Source organism: Mustela nigripes, chromosome 9 (assembly GCF_022355385.1).
Source record: "Mustela nigripes isolate SB6536 chromosome 9, MUSNIG.SB6536, whole genome shotgun sequence".
NCBI classification, from domain to species: Eukaryota; Metazoa; Chordata; class Mammalia; order Carnivora; family Mustelidae; genus Mustela; species Mustela nigripes.
The window spans coordinates 80,987,905-81,000,675 of record NC_081565.1 but is presented as its reverse complement, the minus strand read 5'-3'; the positions used below and the strand labels follow the sequence as shown (position 1 = coordinate 81,000,675).

General features: G+C 40.2%; 1 protein-coding gene across 1 annotated transcript in view; it reads left to right on the top strand.

Moving 5' to 3' along the window:
• Positions 1-936: 936 nt before the first annotated feature.
• ENTREP1 (endosomal transmembrane epsin interactor 1) overlaps positions 937-12,771 on the top strand; it is an 82,456-nt gene continuing 70,621 nt past the window's right edge. Inside the window, exon 1 of the mRNA XM_059411898.1 lies at positions 937-981. The gene's annotated coding sequence lies outside the window, so the exon portion shown is untranslated. The remainder of the gene's footprint in view (positions 982-12,771) is intronic.

Genomic DNA, 12,771 nt, shown 5'->3' with positions numbered 1-12,771 from the left:
CAATATCTCATTCTGTTCATTTCTGTGGGAGAAGTGTCTCCGAGTGCAGTTACCAGGTTGCCTGGTAGTTGCATGTTTAGTTTTTCTACCAGTTACCAAACTATTTTCCAGAGTGGCCGTGCCATTTTACATTTCCACCAGTCATGTATGACTGACCCGGTTAATTACATCCTTGCTAGCAAGTTGTTGTTGTCACTTTTCTTAGTCATTCTGAGAGTTGGGTCATGGGTTTAATTGTCATCTCGCTGATGGCGAGTATAGATCTTCTTCAATGGAATGGCACTTTGTGTCTTTTGCTCATTCTCTGATTGGATTGTTTGTCTTTTTATTGCTGAGTTCCTCGTGTATTCTAGATTCTTTCTATCCCATCAGGTAAATGGTCTGCAATTCTTTTTTTCTGTCTGCAGCTTGTCTTCTTATCCTCTTAACTGACCTTTTGCAGAGCAAAAGTTTTTAATTTTGATGAGTTTCAACTTTCAAATGTTTCTTTTATAAATTGTGTGATTGGTGTCAAAACTAATAATTCTTTGCCTAATCCTAGATCCTTAAGATTTTCTATTTTTTCAAAAAAATTTATGATTTTAATATTACATTTACCTCTGTGATCTGTTTCGAATTAATTTCTGTGTAAGGTGGGATGTTTAGGTCAAGGTTCATTTTTTATCTTTATTTGTTTGTTTATTTTGGCCCATGGATATCCAGTTACTCTAGCACTATTTGTTGAAAAAAAATCCTTTTATTTACTTTTCATTTGCAGATGACAGACAGATCTTATCGACATAATGGGGCCTGAGCTGTGGCAGGTGTAGGAATACTGGGGGAAACACGATGTTGGGTAAGAGGGAAGGATTGCTCAAGGAGGAATTAACTCAGTCACGTGCTGTTAGAAAGAAAGGAAAATAGAGGGTCATTCTGTGGGTACAGTGGGGAGAAAGACTACCGCGGGAAGGACGGGGAAGAAATGGACTCTCATTTTTGCTGGTAGGTAAAGCACCAACGCCCAGCTGTTGTGTACTTGTCTGGAGTGAGGAGTAGGGTGAGGGATAACACGGGTGGCATCCAGGCATCCAGGTGGGCGTCTGCGAGGGTCGTAGGCAGCCGATGATCAGAACTCAGGGAAGACAGCATTTCCTTCCAGGTAGCCTCTCTGGTGACAGTGATGACAACAACTCTTGCCCGGTGCCCTAGCCTCTCCAGGCCATGACCAAACTTGGTTATCTCCCAGGAGAGGAAAGCCAGGGCTGCCTCTAACACACTTCTTGCTGCGTCTGCCCCCTTAGGCCCCCTTGTGATGTTGGAATGTAACTACTTAACGACTCAAGAGCCTCCCACAGAAGACGGGAAGGCTTTGCATTCCAACTCTCCTTCGTTCTCAGCCACGTGACTGTCTGCAAAAAGTTTCTGTTATTTTTGGGAGTGGAAAAACCAAACTTGGTACGGCTTCTTTGGAGAAGCAAGGTGATTGCTCTTCAGCTCGTTTTCAGAAAATAGACACTGGCTGATTCTCTTCAACGGGCGTTTAGAATTCCACAAGGATGAGGCTGGAGGGGAAGAACTATTCTGACACAGTTAATTCTGCATCTGCTCTTCGTTAGTGGTTGTAGTGGGGTCTGGAGCAGACTTGAATCAAACATTTTAGCATTTATAGGGAAAAAGCAAACAACAGGATGGGTGATATATACATTTTGGAGTTTTTTGTTTTAAAAAAGGAAAGGAAGCACCACCTGGCTAACTGATTAGGTCTGGGATTGTTCCAGGGCAAGTTATTAACATAAAAGAGAGGAGGACTAGACGATCTGGATGGTGATGTCTTATTTTCTGTCTTCTTTAAATGCCATATTGGCTGGCTCCTGTAACATACATTCAATCCATGTGCTTCTTTCACAGCTTTTCTCAGTGACCCTCACCTATACTGTACTGGGTTGAATGGTGCGACCCCTCCCCCCAATACAGGTTCATTTCATAACCCCCAGAACGTGTGGGTGTGACCTTATTTGGAAAGGGCGTTTGCAGATGTAATTGGGTTAAGGACGCTGAGATGAGATCATCTTGGATTTTCTGGGTGGACCATAAATCCAGTGACAGGTATCCTTGGAAGAGAAGAGAAACACCCAGAAAAGATGACTTAAAGATGAAAGTTGAGGCTGGAGTGATGCAGCCACGGCTAAGGAGCACCTGGAGCCACCAGAACCTGCAAGAAGCTTCCAGGTCTCTACCAACAGCTCACCAACATTTCCAAGATGTCAGTAGTGAATACAAGTCTAGACTTTATTTTTGTACTGAGGAGGAAAGTCTGTTGCTAAGGGGGGCACTCCAATATGACACTTGGGAGACTGTTTTTCCTAACACGTTTCTTAAGCTATTTCTCATGCGTTTTAAAAAAGATTTTATTTGTTTATTTCAGAAAGGGAGAGAGAGAGAGAAAAAAGAACACACAGAGAGAAAAGTGAGGGGGAGAAGCAGACTCCCACTGTGCAGAGAGCCTAATGTGGGACTCGATCCCAGAACCCTAAGATCAAGACCCAAGCTGAAGGCAGGTGCTACCAACTGAGCCACCCCGGTACTCCTCTTATGCATTTACTCATTCTAATTACCTTCTGCCTTTTAGAGGAAAGAACACTTGTTTTCCTGAAATCTTAAGATCCTAGTGTTGGAGAAGATTTAATTTAGAACCTGCAAATCCTATGGGTGTTAAACATAAACTCTAAGGAGAAGCTTTTAGAACATCTTTATTGGGATATAATTTACATTCCATATAGTTTACCCATTTAAAGTACAGAGTTCAGTGGTTTTAGTATATTCAGTGTTGTGCAACCATGACCAAAATGTAATTTCACAACATTCTCAGTATTCCAAAGAGAAATTTCATACCCATTACCTACCCTACCCTTTTCTAACCCCTCACTACATCCGCATTCCTCCAGGGCTAGACAACTATTAACCTACTTTCTGTCTCTATAGATTTTCTTATTCTGGAAATTTTGTGTGAATGGAATCATATAACAATATCCTGGCTTCTTTTACCTAGTGTATTTTCAAGGCTCATCTACATTAAAACATGTAATAGTACATCTCTCCTTTTTATGACTGAATAGTATTCCATTATATGGATGGAACACATTTTTGTTTAGATATTCATCCGCTAATGGACATTTGGGTTGATTCCCTCTTTAGGATTTTATGAATAATATGTCTATGAGTCTCAGTCTTACAAGTTTTTGTGTGGACATGGGTTTTTATTTTTTGTATACATAATTAGGATTGAAATATGCTGAATAATATGTTTAACATTTTGAAGAACATTCAGACTGTTTTCCAATGTGGCTATATCACTTTATTTCATTTCATTTTACTTTATTTTTGATTTTTTCTTCACATTATTGAGGTATGATTGGCAAATAAAGATTGTCTATATTTATATTGTACCATATGTTTTTTTAAAGGTGTAAAACCTGGTGATTTTTAATGTGCGCATTTCATTCTGAAATGATTACCACAATCAAGTTAATTCACAGACCTGTCACATCACGTAATTACAATTTGTGTGTGTGTGTGTGTGTGTGTGTGATGAGGATACTTAAGATCTACTCTCTTAGGGGCACCTGGGTGGCTCAGTGGATTAAACCTCTGCCTTTGGCTCAGGTCATGATCCCGGGATCCTGGGATAGAGCCCTGCATCGGGCTCTGTGCTCAGCCGGGAGCCTGCTTCCCCCTCCCTCTCTGCCTGCTTGTGATCTCTGTCTGTCAAATAAATAAAATCTAAAAAAAAAAAAAAATCTATTCTCTTAGCCAATTTCAAGTATACAATATGTGATTATTAATTATAATCACCATGCTGTATGTTGGATCTCCAGAATTATTTCTTTTCTTTTTTTTTTTTTTTTAAAGATTTTATTTATTTGACAGACAGAGATCACAAGTAGGCAGAGAGGCAGGCAGAGAGAGAGGAGGAAGCAGGCTCCCTGCTGAGCAGAGAGCCCGATGCGGGACTTGATCCCAGGACCCTGAGATCATGACCTGAGCCGAAGGCAGCGGCTTAACCCACTGAGCCACCCAGGCGCCCCAGAATTATTTCTTTTATAACTGAAAATTTGTATACTATGATCAATAATTTCCCCACTTCCCCTCCCCCACCTCTTGAGAACCAACTTCTACTCTCTGATTCTATGAATTTGACATTTTTAGATTCTTCATATAAGTGAGATCATGCAGTATTTGTCTTTCTGTATCGAGCTAATTCCAGTTAGCATAATGTCCTCCATATTCAACCATGTTGTTGCAAATGGCAGGATTTCCTTTTTTTTTTTTTTTTTTTTTTTTTTTAAGAGAAGGGGAGAGGGTAGTGGGGGCAGCAGGAGAGGGAGAGAGAATCCTTTGGATATACATCCAGAAGTGGGATTGCTTGATCATATGGTAGTTCTATTTTCTCTTTTTTGAGGAACCTCCATAATGTTTTTCATAATACCAATTTATATTCCCACCAACATGTTCAAGGATTCCCTTTTCTCTACACTTTTGACAACACTTACCTTTTGTATTTTTGATAACAGCCATCCTATTAGGTGTGAGGTCATATCTCTTATGGTTTTGATTTGCATTTCTCTGATGATAAGTGATGACAAGCACATTTCATATGCCCTTTGGCCATTTGCATATCTTCTTCTGAAAAATACTTAACTCCTTTGCCTATTTTAAAATCAGGTAATTTGGGAGTCAGGGGAAAAAAAACAAAATCAGGCAATTTATTTGCTGTTGAGTTGTATGGGTGTCTTATGTGTTTTGGATATTAGCTCTTTGTCAGATATTTGGTTTGCCAATATTTGCAGGCATGTGGTTGGTTCCCTTTACTCTGTTGTTTTCCTTGCTGTGCAGAACTTTTTAATTTGATGTAATCGCACTTGTCTAGTTTTGCTTTTGTTGCATGTGCTTTTGGTGTCCTAGCACAAAAAGTCATTGTCCAGAACAACATCAAGGAGATTTTCCCTGAGTAGTTGTTTTTTTTAAAAATATTTATTTATTTGAGAGGCAGAGAGAGATAATGAAAGAGAGAGAGCATGAGAGAAGAGAAGTCAGTGGGAGAAGTAGACTTCTGCTGAGCAGCAAGCCCGATGTGGGACTCGATCCCGGGACTCCAGGATCATGACCTGAGCCGAAGGCAGTCGCTTAACCAACTGAGCCACCCAGGCGCCCCCCTGAGTAGTTTTATGGCTTCAGGTTTTCTATGCAAGTCTTTCATCCATTTTGAGTTAATTTTTGGTTATGGTATAAAATAAGTACCCAATTTCTATTTTTTGCACATGGATATCCAGTTTTCCCATTTTCTACTTGTCTCAATATGCTTTTTGACCTCCCTTTTGATTTATTCTTTTATCATTTAGTTGTTCAGGAGTGTGTTATATAATTTCTACATATTTGTGAATTTCCCTGCTGTTATTGATTTCTAGTTTCACATTGTTGTGGTTAGAAAAGATATTTAATATGATTTCAGGCTTTTAAATTTTGTTAAGATTTGTTTTATCCTTCAACAAATGGTCCATCTTGGAGAATGTTCCATGGGCTGCACCATTTTATACTCCCACCAGCCATGGGCAAGCGTTCTAATTTCTCCACATTCTCTCCAACACTTGTATTGTCTTTTTTATTCTGGTCATCCTGATGGGTGTGAAGTGGTATCTCATTTTTTTTTCTCCTAACGATTAATGAGGTCGAGCATTTTTTCAGCCATTTATATATCCTCTTTGGAGAAATGTCTATTCTGATTCTCTGCCCACTTTTAGGTTGGGTTAGTTGTCTTTTTATTACTGAGTTGTAAGAGGTGTTTAACATACACATCCTTTATCAGACATATTATTTGCAAAATTTTTCTCTCATTCTATGGATTGTCTTTTTATTTTCCTCATGGTATCCTTTGAAGCACAAAAGTTTCAAATTTTGGCGAAGTCCAATTCATCTATTTTTTCTTTCTTGTTTTTGCTTTTAGTGTCATAGCTTAAAAACCATCACCTAACCCAATGTCACAAAGATTTACTCGCATCTTTTCTTCTAGGGATTTTATAGTCTTTGCTCTTACATTTATGTTTGTGAGCTAATTTTTGTGTGTTCTAGGCTTACTATTCCCTAAATGACAAATAACCTAAATACAGGTTTTCTTATTGCAGAGTTTTCCAAGTTGTTAATAATGAATAATGGTGATATTAACTATGACACAAGTCTTCATCTGCAAGCTGGGGTGTTCCAAATATAAAGCTCTTAGCCAAATTTATCAAAGTACAGTGGCAACATGGAAAGGTTTGTGTTGCCGGAGGCAGAAATCCAAATCAGAGTGGTCAGAAAAGGAGATTTTTGTTGTAAAGATATGGAGGTGTCTCATGTAATTGAAGAAAGAGTTGAATCTTCTGACAGCACAAAGTGTGAAGAGGAGCTGGGCCTGAGGAATAGCTAGAACTGGGACTTAAATGCCACTGGGACATCTTCTTTCTCTGGGTCTTACTTCTTTATCTCTCTGCCCATTAAGTTCACTCTCCAATCAGGCTGGGCTTCTCCATGTAGCCCTAGACAAGACTATAGGCTGCTTGCAAAACCGTAGACTCCAGGCTTTCACCACCAGAAAGACTCTTATTCCCAGCCCCGCTGAGCAATTCTAGGCAATGTTTCTGATTGGCCAACTAGGGTCACGTGCCCCTCTGGAATATTAATGAAGATTTTGGTTACATTGAGAATGGGTTTTACTTGCAGAAAAGAGTCCTTAAAAGTTCACTTTTGGTTGAAACAAGTAGCTTTCAATTTATTATGGCTCTAGTTTTCATAGAACTTTTAATTATATTCATAAACCTAGCTGCTTTTTTTTTAATTTTTAAAGATTTTATTTATTTATTTGACAGAGAGAGATCACAAGTAGGCAGAGAGGCAGGCAGAGAGAGAGAGAGGAGGAAGCAGGCTCCCCGCTGAGCAGAGAGCCTGATGCGGGACTTGATCCCAGGACCCCGAGATCATGACCTGAGCCAAAGGCAGTGGCCTAACCCACTGAGCCACCCAGGCACCCAAACCTAGCTGTTCTTAACAAACACTTCTTAAGGGTTATTTAAATATTATTTGATCTGTTTAAAAATTCTGTTAATTAAACTGCTTCAATATTTCAAACATCATTATCAATTTAATACACTTAATTTTCTTCTTAAGTATTTTAATTGCTTAGCCCAACAAATAAATCTTCCTGAAGACTTAAACTCCTATAAATGCAATACATTGACCTTATAAATAAAGGAAACCTATATTTCTCTTAGGTGTCCAAATATTGTGCATGAACTTGGTAGGATTTCAATAGAACATCTTAAGTCTAGTTACTCAATTGTGTATTTTACTTTATTTTTTATATTATTTTTAAAGATTTATTTATTTATTATTTGAGAGAGAGCAAGCTTGTTGGAGGGAGCGGGGATGGCATTGGAGAATGGCAGAAACAGAGGGAGAGAGAATCCCAAGCAGTCTCCCCATTGAGTGGGGAGACCAATACTAGGATTGATCTTATGACCCTAAGATTATGAACTGAGCTGAAATCAAGTCAGTTGCTTAACTGATTGAGCCACCCAGGCACTCCTCAATTGTATATATATATATTTTTAAGATTTTTATTTATTTATTTGACAGAAAGAAATAACAAGTAGGCAGAGAGAGAGATTGGAGGAAGCAGGCTCCCCGCTGAGCAGAGAGCCCGATGCGGGGCTCGATCCCAGGACCCTGGGATCATGACCTGAGCTGAAGGCAGGGGCCCTAACCCACTGAGCCACACAGGTGCCCCTCAATTGTGTGTGTATATATATATATTTTTAAAGATTTTATTTATTTATTTATTTGACAGAGAGATAGAGAGCACATGCAGGCAGAGTGGCAAGCAAAGGGAGAGAGACAAGCAGGCTCCCCACCAAGCAGAGAGCCCAATGCGGGGCTCGATCCCAGGACCCTGGGAGCATGACCTGAGCCGAAGGCAGCCGCTTATCCAACTGAGCCACCCAGACGTCCCTCAATTGTATATTTTAAAATAGAGTTACGAAGCTGTCACCTTAGAGACCAAATTCTCTTCAATATTACAAATGTACAGGATATCAAATATTTATAGTCTTTCTAAACACTAAAGTATTAACACCATAGTTTTGATCTCAACATTTTTAATACTTAAATTTTAAAACTTCCCAGAATTAAAAACTGGTACTAAGGAATACTAGAATTCCAGAGAGTGTGTGTAGACCACTAGCTAGATTTATTTTATCTAAACACTCGAGTCTCTACCTATTCACAAAATCTGCAAGGACCCCACTTGGTCACTTGATTGGATTTGCATTTGTCTGATTTTACTAAACAGAATGTCTTTTTTCCATCCAACTTTGAAACTGATGGTAGCCTTTGCTGTTTAAGTATTTTTTTTATTGAACTTGAAAGATATTTGACTTTGATGTATTATTTTATTCTTTTATGTTCCAGATATATAGGGTTGTCGTATGTTGTTCAGGTACAAGTCATATATTTGAAATTATAATTATCCTTTCAAACATAGGTCATTACTTAGCTAGAAAGCCTAGAACATTTCAGGTGGAGAACATACACACTTTTAAGTTATTCCTAAAACACGTTTTTGGTGACTTTGGTGACTTGGGGTAGATAAAACATTATGAAATTACACCATTTATTTTATTCTTGAAAATTATTTATTTATTTATTTATTTATTTATTTTGAGAGAGAATGAGCAAGAGTGGGGGAAGGGGCAGAGGGAGAGGGAAAGAAAACCTCAAGCCGACTCCATGCTGAGTGCAGAGCCCAGGACCCTGAGATCATGACCTGAACCAAAATCAACAGCTGGATACGCAACTGACTGAGCCACCCAGGTGCCCCTGCTGTTTATTTTATTAAGAGATTTTAAAAGTCAGGAATGGATTTTTTTTTAACAGTTTTTATGAGATGTAGTTTATACACCATATAATTTATCCATTTATTATTACTATTATTTTTTTTTAAAGTTTTATTTATTTATTTATTCATGAGAGAGAGAGAGAGGGCGCAAAAGAGAGAAAGAGGCAGAGGGAGAAGCAGACTCCCCACTGAGCAGGGAGCCGGATGTGGGTCTTGATCCCAGGACCTGGGATCATGACCTGTGCCGAGGGCAGAAGCTTTATACTGACTGAGCCACCCAGGTGCCCCTAATTTATCCACTTAATAAAAGTGTATCATTCCATAGTTTTTAGCATATTCACAGATATGTGCAATTATCACCACAGTCAATTTTAGAACATTTTCATCACCTCAAAAATAAACTTTATATGCTTTAGCTATCCTTCCATTCCCCCCAGCCCTAAGCGATCAGTAGTCAACTTTTTGCCTCTATCAATTTGTCTTTTATGGACATTTTGGATAAATAGAGTCATATAACATGTGATTTCTTGTGACTGCCTTTTTTCACTTAGAGAAAGAGATGCTGAATTTTGTCAAATGTCTTTTTAGGAAATATTACAAAGGCTAGCCTACTTTTTAACTTGAACATTTCATATGGATCTGTCCGACTTGCAGTTACAATAATGAAGTCATTCTACTGAAATGGACCAGCTGATTATGGCCCAGAGGGGAAGAACTGAAAGGACCCCCCTCATGTTCAGGGACCTGCTCTAGACCCAATCTCCAGGCAAGGGGTGAAGTCAGGCAAGAAAACAGTAGCCCATCTGGGACCTCATGATTGGGATGGGCAAGGAGCCATCCTTAGAAATGGGGGTGGACGGACAGAATTGCAGATGTCGAAGGAAAAATTCTTCCTCTACCATTTAAGGTTTTACAGCTGAACAAAGAATTGAATTTTACCTAAGATAGATTGGCAAGAGAAAAGAAATAGCTTAATTGCATGCACACAGAGGACCCAAAATGAAATTGAGGCCTAAAGAAATGATGAAGGTGGGTAATTTTTATGCTTTTCAGACAAAGAGGTTATAAATCTGTGAAGAATGGGCGGAACAGGGGCGTCTGGGTGGCTTAGTCATTGAGTGGCTGCCATGGGCTAAGGTCATGATTCCACGACTCTGGGATCCATCCCAGAATCGGGCTCCCTGCTCGATGGGGAGCCTGCTTCTCCCTCTCCCACTCCCCCTGCTTGTGTTCCCGCTCTTGCTGTGTCAAATAAGCAAATGAAAATTCTTAAAAAGAAAAAGAATTGACAGAACAAAGGAAACTTAACTTTTGGAGCTTAAATTAGTACTAAATTCTAAACAGTTTGGACGGGGGTAGTAAATTAGTAAGTAACAAGAGTTGTTTATAAACCCTCTGGGTTCTAAATTTCCTATCTCTGGTGATAAGGATGTCTCTTTACCTCCTGGTAAGGGAGGTGACTTTCATGTGGGAGATTTCTTTCTTGTTTTCAAAGGGACAGAGGAAGGTCTGAAAGTCCTTCTTGCTTAGACTGTCTATTAAATTAAGTTTCATTTAAAATAATCAATATGCAAAGTGGCCCATCTTGGAGCGGCCTGCCCTTGACCCCTACGTGTTTAATCCAACCATTCCAGAACCCTCTGCCACACTCACCGGAATCCTGAGTAACGTTATGCACATGCTATGGCTGTGGTATACTGGGAAGAAACTGGGTTAGAAGTCAGAAGGCTTGTAGTCTGACTTTCGGGAAGTCATTCTCTATCTCTGAACCTCAAGCTTTTCATCTCTCGGGGAGGAAGAATTAACTGCCTGCATGGCCGTTGGTGTATGATACGAGGTATGAGAGGGAAAGATTTACACACATGGGAGACATCTGATCTGTGTTCTCCTCTCTGAGCTGCTGCACAGCCCCCCGCTTTCTGAAGCTGTTTTGGATTCATCTCTGGTTAAGTGTACTTGGCGTTTCTCAATGTCCACCCCATTAGGGTCTCTGTTTATAAGGTCCATGGCTGTTGGCCTCTAGGGTCCTCAGAGGTTTTCGCCAGACTGCGTCCATCCACACTTCCGAGAACATTGGAAACCATGCACCACTGCTCCCCATTCCTGTCCCCATCAGTGCCTTAGGTTTCCATTCACCCACCCAATCCCAGCCAAGGTATTTTGGTTGTTAGATACGTGAGTCTCCTCAGCACTCTGTCATGGTCAAGTGCACCCTAGTCATACCTCCGGCTGAAGGGGGACATAGTTCCTGCTCTCTGCGGCTAACTTCAGAGGCTGACAGATCACATAGCTACATTGAGTGGGATACCTGATAGTCAGAGTAGCCTGACACCAGGGCTTCAGGGCCCTGGGTTCTCTTTCAGCTTCATTTACTTACACACATACACACACACACGCACACACACACACACACACACACTCACTCACTCACATTTCTTTGTCCTTTCCCACTGAGATGATTTGTAATCAGGATATTAGTCTTCAAAAGAGACCAAGGCACTATATAAGAAGAGAGCATGAAGAATTATATGTTAGAACCAGAAAGAACCGTGTACATCCTCTAGTCCCAACCCTGCTGTGCCTACCCCACACCCCACCGGAAGGCTGAAGCCCGTTGATGTGATGTGACTTTTCTGAGATCATACAGCAAGTGAGAGAAAAAGCAAACACCATTTATCCATTCATTCAATAAAAGTTTATTGATTCCTATTTACCAGGCACTGTTCTAGGAGATGAAAACATAGGTTTATTCAGCACAAAGTCCCTGCCTTTGTGGAGCTTACATTTGGCCATGCACACACACACACACAAACCACAGCATAATGTCAGATGGTGATAAGAGCTAGGAAGAGGTCCAACTATAGGGCTAGAGAATGAAGAAGGACAGGCAGTATCACATTTGATAAGGTCAGCAATTGTTTCTCTAAGAAGTGTATGAAATGAGGGGGAAAGACATATCTGAAGGAAGAGCATTCCAGAAAGAGGGAACATCAGGTGCAAAGGCCCTGATGTAGTAGGAGGCCACTGTGATCAAGACATCTGGATTCCCCATCCAGAGCTCCTTCATCAAACCACATTGCCTCTAAAGTCATCAGGGGTGTCTCAAGGCTCTTTGTGTCACACGGTGCCCAGGTCTGAGGGTGACTATAAGAACCTAGAAGTCACCATGCTGTCTAGGTTGGAACAGAACTTGCGCCCTTCACAGATACAGCAGGGACCCAGAACCTCAATGTAGCATAACACAAACAGCTTTGACCTGGAGATCAGGGGACCTGAGGGACAATCTTTGTTCCCCTACTGAATGTCCGATCATTGGTCAAACCCTCTTGAAAGATCGGATTGTTGTTTTTTAAAGTTGTAATTAAAAGTTAACTTTTAATTTATAAAATGAGTAAGTTCCCAATATTTTTCATGTACTCTTTTTTGCTGTGGTTATTATAACTCAATACCAAAATGTACACACATCTAAGCGCACAGCTTGATGAAGTGGTGAATGTAGGTTGTACCAAGTATCTTATTTTTCCTTTCATTTGTGACCCACTTTCTCAAGTTCAAGTCCAGAGTGCCATGAAAAGGTTCAGTGATTATAGCATGCTTCTTTATTCTTGAGAGTCAGAAGACACTAGGCGCTCCTGTGACCAGGGTAATGGCTCTCAAGAGGATGGTTTGAAGGTTTTGCTGCAGGAAGGACTGATGGTAAACCAAAGTGACAGACAGATGGGATATGCCAAGATTTGGTATAGCTGCATGGAAGCTATTTGTTTTTGTTTGTCTAACACATTCCATTCTCCTTTCTTCATTTCCTATGCAGACCCTACCTCTTAAACACAGAGTAGGAATGTGAGTCAGCATGACCAGTTGTAGTA